Below are 10,094 nucleotides of genomic sequence, written 5' to 3'. Positions count from 1 at the left end.
ATGTAGGTTAGGAAAGCATGAAAATGAGGAGAAAGAAAATTCAACTTTCAATGCACTACCACTATTGTTAGGGGAGTTTATGTTTCTTATCTTTTTTTAGCTTTTCACATTAAGGACAATGTGCAATTTAAGTTTGGGGGAGGGTTTTATTGTTATTAGTTTTTATAATGTTTTTAGGTTAGTTTATTTTTGTTAAAATTTTTTTCATCATTTAATTTTATGCATATTTTAAGATTTTGAACTAGAGTTAGTTGCGCCAATTTATTTGATTTACATATCCAACGATGATAACTAATTATTTTGTTAAGTTTTTGCTTATAGTAAGCATGAATATTGTTTGAGCATTGTGTGAATTTTTATCCTTAGTATCATGATAGGATGAGATTTCCATACTTGAGCACTATATCTCTAGCATTGAAGTATTATGTACCATTAGAAAAAGCTTATGTAAATGTAAATTTTTTAAACATTGTTTGGAGTCCTAGAATTTGTTTGACTTTTCCTTGAGGTGAAATCCTAGGCAATACTTAGTTAGGGAGTTGACTTAGGCCATCTTTGAACTGCTTGAGCCTTTCAAGCTAACCTAGTTACATTTTTATCCCTAGTGTACCCCTTTGAGCTTAAATTGTCCTTTTCTTTGATTAAACCCATGAAAAAATTAGCTTAGCCTTTGAGACATTTTCCAATTTTACAACCCTCACTCCTAAGTATATATATTGTTTTAGGAAATATATGTTGAGCTATTTGATGAAAAAGTGGAAAAGATGAAGTGTAGAGAAAAATGCCAAATTTTTGTGAAGAATTCATCCTACTACCAATGAAGGAAACAAGTTTGGGGGTGTTGAATTGAGAATAAAAAAAATGTTTGATGAATAACAAGTGAAAGGAAGAGGAAAAGGTGTACTCGTTGAAGAAAAATAAGGCTATATAGGTCCTAGAACAATTATGTGCTTAAAGTGAATTGAGTTACATATTGTCCCATATCCTACCTTGATCCTAGCCATACATAACAAGCTGAATAAAGTCCTAAGGATCCTTAGTTAAGTGCTAACCTACATTAGTAGGGAGAGGGATGAAAAGCAAACATATGAAACTCTAAACTAGTTTGAAGTTTGCATGAGCATAAACCTATCCAGAGTGCATGATATTCATTGTAAGAGATTTCACACACGCATGGGAATCCATTCAAACATAGGCTTGCATTTGAATGTAATGTGAACTTTGATAATATTTGTGTTTTACTTTGAGTTTGGAAAATGAAATAATTTATCAGGAAATTAAAGGTGATCAAGGACTTGGTGCAACTTACTCTTAGTTTGATGTTTTTAACTATGTTATGTTATTTTTATCTTAGGTTATGCTCGAGGACTAGCAAAATAGTAAGTTTAAGAGTGTGATAACTCTGTGATATAGAGTTATTTTGGCACATTTTGATTATTAAAAATAGTTAAGTCCTTGCATTTTAAAGTAATTTTAGGTAGTTTTTATGTTTTTGATTATTAAGTTTAATACATGTTGAAATAGTTTAATTTTAGTAATTTTAGCTCATATTTATGTTAAAAGTCTTAATTTGATCTATCATTGATTTAGTCCTTATTTTGAAGGTGTGTAAGTGCATAAAACTTCGTGGAGGTGAATTGAGTAAGGATGATTAAGTGTAGAAGTTTTTAAATATATTGTGGTTTTTTGATCATAACACTCTCTAAATAAGTCCAAATGAGATGATTATTAAACCACTGGAAAGATGAGAGGAAGGGTTACAACTTTTATGTTTACTAGTTTGCCCAGTTCTAATCAGATGATGGTCGAACTTCTTGTTGAATTTGGAACATTGCAGTAGTTTTCACAGACTAAACATGATGTGGTATTTTGAGAATATCTTTCAATTAATAAGTCCGAATGATGTGATTCTTTTTCCATTAGAAAGATAAGAGACAGGGCTATAGCTTTCATTAACACATTTCCCAATTCAACATAGAAGAAGGGAAAATCACATTACAAGATGAAGCAGTGCAGCAGAGATAGCATAAGAGAGGGGCACCATAATGCCACCCGAGAGTAGGGCGCCGCGCTGCCCAATGAGTGACCAAAAATCTGTTCTTGACTGGATTTTGGAAACTAAGGCTTTTAGAGCCTATTTAATGGGCTTTTTTTAGTGGTTTTGAATGGAGGAGGCACCAATCAATTTCTTTGGAGAAAAATGTAAAAAAGAAAACAAGAAAGCAAGAGAATTTAAGGGATAATCAAGACAACAAAGCTTCAACTATTAGTTTTCTCTCTTTACTTTTGCGTTTTTTTTTCATTTTCTTGACTTAGATTAATGGCTAATTTTATTTGAATGAAGTTTGTAGTAGATAATATGAGCAAACTATTATTCTAGGATTGTGGTGAATTGCAATATGTAATTTGAATATTTGTTTCTCTTTTATTTAGTATGAATAGGTATAGTTTTGTTTATTCAAATATTTTCTCAATGCTTTTAATTGCCTGGCCAATAATTAACTAATTTTTAAATCTAATGAAGACTCAACAGAGAGATTTTATATTAGATTAAGGTTTGAACAGTGTATGTTCATGTCACTTAGGTGATCTGATTCGCGATTCCGGGTAGACATACACCAATTGTCATACATAGCCAAATTTGGACACTACCTTAATGAACTTTATTTAATTGATTCCTATAGCCATATAGTGACCTAACTAAGTTACGTATTTGTGCAAGCATCTCGATGAAGGCTTGTACATAGCTTTGGATTCTAATTTAGTAAAACCACCCATGACTATAAATAATAAGAGAAGATGATATTAGATGAAGTGTTGAATGAATTTATAATCCTAGGCTTTAATCTATTGCCTTTCTCTTGTGAATTTTTAATTTTTATTAATTGGTTTAGTGTTTCCTTTAATTTAGTTTAATTTATTTTCTAAAAAATTTAGTTAGTTGAACAAGATTAATTTGTCATAATTTTTGAATTTAGTGAAGATTTAGGAACAAATCTTTATGGGATGCGATTCTGGACTTACTGTCTATATTACTTGTTCGATATGTATAATTACATATGCAAAATCAACAATAATAGAAAATTACCTATACACCTTATATTGTTTATTCTTCCAAGAATGTATCAATCCATTAGGGAATGTATTGATACATTTTTCTTATAGCCTATAGGCAGATTTTTAGCTTCCCAAACTTTCAAAAATCCAAACTTATCACCCTTAAATCATTCCCTATTGATATCACACTATAAAAAATTCATATAACTCAAATCCGTACTCATATATCCTTGAATATCACATAAAACTTAAATCAAAACCTCAAGCTATTGGATTTATTACATATTTTCATTTGCCTAAGTGTCAATATGCATATTCTCATACACTTGGCATACTTAACATATCATCAAAGTGTTGGGATTTGGTCTCATGCTCAAACATAAAAATAATGAAAAATGAAAGTATAACGCAGTGAAAAAATAATCTAGCATTTAATTAGAAAAATAGTCGAATCCTACAAGATCAATGTTTGTGTTTTCTCATATAATTTTCAAATTAATTATGAACATTCATAAGTTTAAGAGTTACATACTTTACTCTAGATATCGTAATCAAGAGCCAATTAAATAAAAAAAATACTTGTGACAAAGCAAGTAACCCGAAAAAGGAATAAGGCAGTTTAAAATCCTGTAGTCGAAATCTTTGCTTCTTCACTTTTAGAATTTGTCAAATTTTCAGCCACCCAAGTGTTTGGTCTCTATCAGTAATCCACACAGTAACTGAATCAGACCTTCTCAAAGGTAGGAATTTACTTGTGCTAGCAAGTTTTGTTTCTAAAACAAAAAGATAAAAAATTCTTGCTGAATCTTATTTCTATTAGGCAAAGAAAACTATTTTTCTTTTCTTATTTTTATGAAATGACTAAGAAGTGGCTGAAGGCTTAGAGTTTTAGTTCACTAACAGAACATATTTATATAGCCAAACTAAGTTGTAACCCTAGATACAACGGTTGTATTTTTATTCAATTAATTCCTTGTGAGCTTAATTAATTTTTTCACTTTCTTTTAGTTCATATCAATTAAGTCCAATTTAATGAATTATCCTTATTTAATCCCAATCATGTCACTTAATATGTTTGACCTATTAAGCTTTTAACATGTTGACAATAAATATAAATCCTAATCAAATATCAATTTGATAATTGATTTATATTTATAGATTATAAGCGACATCTAGCAATACATCATGATTACCTAAATGTTAGGGAGTTAATTAAAGAATTTGACAAAGCCTTTCAATGATAAGCCTCTCAGTGCAATATTGTCATTTCATCAAATATCTCGGATTTGTAAAAAAGCATGGCTCAGTGTCTACTTATGACATTCCATATTAGTTCTCATAATTCATGCCTAATCTTATGAATTTAGGAAACTAACTTTTCTCAAATTCATCATACTCTGGCAAAAGACTTTAGATAAGTTAATCAAGAATTAAGAACAAGTGAGATACATCCCTTCATATCACTTAGGGTGATGAATCCTCTCTTGGCCACTAATTTACTTTCACATGTTTCATGGCATATCTAAAAACACTTTATTTAGGCTTCTGGTTGCCTCTAGATAGGGGTAAAATCAAAGTTTGTCATTTCCCATACAGGATGACCTGGTGTCTCAAGTCCAAGGACTAGTTGCACAACTATCACATGAGAACATATTCCATAGACACTTGAGTGAAATACAAAATAGAGTTCTCATAGCGGGTCATGTTCACTGAACTTGTTTTTTAACAAGCATCTACATGTTATTTCAAGTATCCCATATGCTTCAATCTATAAGATCGATTGCTTACTTCCCAAATAAAGGCGCTTAACATGTATTAGTCTTTAAACATTGTCAATGCCCTGTCTTGACAATACAATGATCAGGAACAATTTTAGGAACATGGTTTTGATGCATAGTGATCTCATAATTGTAACAACTTTATAGTTCTCTTACAAGGCCTTTATGTTCCATGGGCTACATCCAATTAGTACTTAATAACTCCTTATTATTGCATTAACATGAAAGAAAACCACTATCACATATAGTTATGCGATTAAGTATGCATTAAATGACAATATATATTCTTTGACCAATCTATGTGGCTAAAGGATACATATCAACACAAAGCGCTCAAGGCTCAATATGTTTTATAAATCATCCTTAGTTAATTTAGTTTACACCAAAAATTAGGGTGTTATAGTCATGGTTTGATTGGCTTCCCCCTTGTCTTGGTCAATGGCGGTTGATTCCACCATCTTGATCGACTTGGTTGATTATAGCCTTCTCCACGATCGAAACTGATTGAGCTACCCGATGCTTGCCCCTATCTCAAATAATGTATTGGTAAATAAACTTCAAAATTGTAACTCCCTCTTTTCTTTGTATCAAACATAAAAATTCTCTTAAATTTCTCACAAAATGCAATATCGCAAATTGTTTCTTGTTTAAAAGATTAACATTCATGTGTCAAGATTGTAAATTAGAGAAAAATATGGTATCAAATTAATTATACATTACATTTTGTTTGATATGAGGTGTATATTTCTTGGTGATTGAATCAAACATATTTGGTAGGTTTTGGTAACATCATGTAATGATGTGGCAATGATTTTTTGCTAGAATATCTTAGGAATCATATATTACAAAATTGGAAACTAATTTAAAATGGCTAGCATTATTATAAATATAAAAGATGATCTCGCATTTTGATTCTTAATAATTTTAGACATAATTCCCTTGACTAATTTGGAAATTCTTATTTAGGTATGAGTTTAATTGGATCATTATGAGAATATCGAGAGTGAAAAAAAATTCAAAGTATGCTCATTTGAAAAATGTTGAAATTCCTTCAATTATTTAAAATAATTTATTTATATTTATCGTTACTGTTCTATATCTAATGTCCAATAAATTATTTGATTTTATAATCAAAATTTTAAAATATAAGAGAGTAATTAAAGTATTAAATCACGTGCAATATGCATGTAAGATAGAAAAATAGTTATATATAGGGAAGAAATTTTTTGTTTCTCATAAAAAATTCACCCCTTATTTCTAGACTTTTCTTCAACACCTCTTCCTCCCATGTATCCTCATCTTCTTTCCCCTATTTCTTGTGCATACATGTAGCATCTACTTCCATGCATCTCCCATCAACCCCATACCTTCGATGTCAGATGCTTTGAAGCTTTGGAGTGCTGATCTTAATTTTTTTGTTAGCATTAGTGAGCCTCTTGCTTTTTGTAGCCTCATGAACATTTAAAGTAGGTCTTTGTCTTTAGAGCCCCAATAGCCTCCCTAATTTCTCGAGTTTAGTTAGCCTTGGTAACAGATATCTCTTGAGCTTCGTCTACCAAGTTGGCCATTACCACTTGACTCATTTTTCAACCTGTGTATACAGAATCGGTAAAAAACCTTATATTATACATCTATATGTTTTAGTGTTCGTGAATGGTTAAAGTTTAGGTCATTTTCCCATATGTTGAAACTTGTTTACCCATCTTTGTTTCATTGTTTTTATATAATTGAATCAATCCATTTTGCTTTATTAAATTCACATAAAGAACAAGGATTAGTTCTTCATTTTAACATCTCAAAATTTCTTGTCTTCAATTCATTTTCCTACGATTTGTTTACAATTTTAATGATTTTCCTACCTGTGAATATATATATAGCATGAGAGACTATTATATGTTTTTTCCAAATATTTTTTGCACATCTTAGGAAAGAGAAAGTAATGATTAGAGGTCAAAAGAGGAATAAGGTTGTCTTTGTGATGGATGCAACAGTGATAGGAAAAATCCAAACTTTCGAGAGACCTTGCAACTTGTTTTTATGGCAAAATCAACTCAGTAAAAATCCAAGTTTTTTTTTAAAGGGTTAAGATTATTATCCTTAAAGTCACTAAGGAAGAGTCTTGTAAGCTTTAAGCAATGTTTGTTTTTAAGGCTGACTCTGCTTTAGGAATTAGGAGGGCTATTGGGGCTCTAAAAATGAAGAACTTCTTCATAGTTGAAAATAATGCAAATGTTGATGAGGCTACAGAAAGCAAGACACTTGTTGATGCTATTGGAGAGATTAAATTGGTAGATTCTCAACTTCGAAAGATTTAACGACTACGAAATGAGCTTGGACGAGAAATGTATAGAATTAATGCTATATTTGTGCATAAGAAATGTGGAAAAAATGGTGAGGATACATGGAAATACGAGGTGTTGAAGACAAGTCTAGAAATAGTGGGTGAATTTCCAAAGTAACATATAACAACATTTCATGTATAAGAATAAAGTTTTGTTCAAGGGCAAAAAAGTTGGCATGGGAATTCCATTAAGAATTCCTTTATATGTGTTCAACCTAAGGGCTTATCGCTCCATATTGAGGCCCGACTGTAGCCTTTATTACTTGGCTAAATTCTTTTAGCCCATAAAACTTACGTTTTTCTTATCTTTTTTTTTTTTGTGGTAACTTGTAAATTATGATTAGCGCTAGATGGCGACAAAGCCATGCCCAGCTATGCCAGCCTTGTGCTAGGCTTTCAAGGTTTCTATTTTTCTCTAAGGTTTTTGATTTTTTGATAAAGTTTTCAAGGTTTGTAAGCTTTCGTTGTTGGAAATGAAAGTGTTTTTAGGAGATTGGAAGAGGAATGAGATGGAGAAATGGTTGGATTAAGGAGAAGAGAGGCTGTGAGAGAAAAGAGGAGAAAGGAAGGGAAGTTGAAAAAAAAAGAAAGGAAGGGAAAAAGAAAGGAGGTTGCAGGAGAAGGGAGAAAAAAAGGAGGAAAGAAGAAGAAAAATCTTTTGAAACCAAAATAGTGTATTGTGGGAAAAGGCATCCAGGCTTAATGGGAATAGGTAACTGCAACCCACATCTTGGTTCATCCATCACCGTGGCCTGAGCATGTCTAGAAAAGAAGATAGCTCGTTGAACCTGTGTTCTAGGACTCTTGTAAGCCCAAGTAGGTATAATTTCATGGGCTTGTTGGATAGTTTATAATATTTGAGTCTCACATTGAAAGATAATTATTCAAATGTGATTGCTCAAGAATAAATATAACTCTTAAAATCAAATAAGTGTTTTCAACAAACATAACTATTGAAAGTTGTTCAATAGATACATTTGTTGAAACACAATAGACATATTTGTAAAAATAGTACAAACACATCTGTTGAAAGATAATAGATACAATATTTCAGTGTCTATAAAAGGAACGTACTTCCAAACTAGACTTTATTCATTCAAAAGCATTCCACAACAGGCTTGTTGTATCTTGGAGAGTCTTTGTCTGCAAATCTCCATAGTAGGCAACAACTCTTTCTTATACTACTTATTCTAAAAATTTTAAAGAGTTGTTTTAAATGGAGTCTAATCCAAATTCAAGATTTTAACTCATAAATCAAGAATTCATCAAACTTGATCGGTTTGATGGAGCCAATTTCACTCGCTAGAGGGATAAAATAGTGTTTTTGCTCACAACCTTGAAGGTTTATTATCTTTTGGATCGAAGTCTTACTACATTTCAAAAATTGACTGATGAAGTTTTTGATGCATTAAAAGCAAAGAGAGAAAATGTGAAGAAGATGAATTGATATGTCGTGGACTTATCTTAAATACTTTGACAGATTATTTATATGATCTTTACTCCAATAAAAAAACTCCAAAGGAAATTCGAGCAGCCTTGGAGACTATTTACAAGAATGAAAAATGAGGTATTGACAAATTTTTATCTTTAAAATATTTTGAGTTTAAGATAAGTGACAATTTGCCTATCATGGATTAAGTACATGAATTACACGTTTTAGTTTCAAAACTAAAAGACCATGAGGTTAAGGTTCGTGATGCATTACAAATAGGTGCAATTCTTTCTAAACTGCCTTAATCTTTGAATAATTATAGAAAATAGGTTTAGCATTCTATAGAGTCTCTATTAGTAGAACAATTCATGACTCAGATGCAAATAGAATATGAAACACATGCTTGTGGTGCATTATTTCAACCTTTTAATTTGGATGTGAATCTTGTGAGTCATAATTTTAATAATTTTGGGAAGAATTCTACAAAATCCAAGTCATCTACTTTGAAAATTTCAAGACACGCCTTTAAGAAAAAAAAATATAAATTATTTTCATTATGGAAAGAAAGGCAATATGATTAGTGAGTGTAGATTAAAGAAGATAGGAAAGAATTTTGGTTCTAAAAATTCTGAAAAAGCAAACGTAGTAGAAGTGGCTGTCAAGGAATTAGTTGCCATGGTTTCTACAATGAATATTGGAATGGTAGCAGACTTGAATATGGCTATTGATTCCAATAAGAGTAAAGATTGGTGGTTGGATTCTAGTGCTACAATTTTTGTATGCAATGACAAAAACTTGTTCAAGACTTACCTGAAAGTTAATAAACCAGAAGATATTTTAATGGCAAATCATGTTATAACCAAAGTTAAAGGAAAAGGAACTGTTGAGTGGAATTTCACTTTTGTATAGAAGTTAACATTACTCAATGTATTCGATGTTCCTGAAATTCGAAAGAATTTAATTTTTTCTATTTTGCTTGCAAAGAAAAGATGTAAACTTGTAATAGAATCTGATAATGTAATAGTACCTAAGGGTGGCCTATTTGTAGAAAAAAGATACTTTTGTGATTGCATGTACAAATTCTACATCAATGAAATAAATATGATTTCTACTTATATTATTGAGTCTTATTCTTTATTATGGCATATTAGACTAGGACATTTAAGTTTTGGTTCCATGAGATTTATGTCTAAACATGGTTATATTACATGTAAACATGAGCACGTAGAAGAATGTGAAATATGCATACAAGTAAAATGACAAAAAAATCTTTTCATAATGTAGAAAGAAACTCACAATTATTAGATCTTGTGCATTTTGATATTTGTGAGCTAAATGAAAAATTAATTAAAGGAGGAAAAAGATATTTTATAACTTTTATTTTTAATTGGGGGAAAGGGGATTTGAACCCTGCTCTTTAGGTAGGGGATCATGCACCATCCAATAAGCTAAATGTTCAAGTGCAGATATTTTATAACTTTCATAA

The sequence above is a fragment of the Theobroma cacao genome, chromosome 2 (genome assembly GCF_000208745.1).
Source record: "Theobroma cacao cultivar B97-61/B2 chromosome 2, Criollo_cocoa_genome_V2, whole genome shotgun sequence".
In the NCBI taxonomy this organism is placed as follows: domain Eukaryota; kingdom Viridiplantae; phylum Streptophyta; class Magnoliopsida; order Malvales; family Malvaceae; genus Theobroma; species Theobroma cacao.
The sequence above is the reverse complement of the archived record's forward strand: the minus strand, read 5'-3'. Positions refer to the sequence as shown.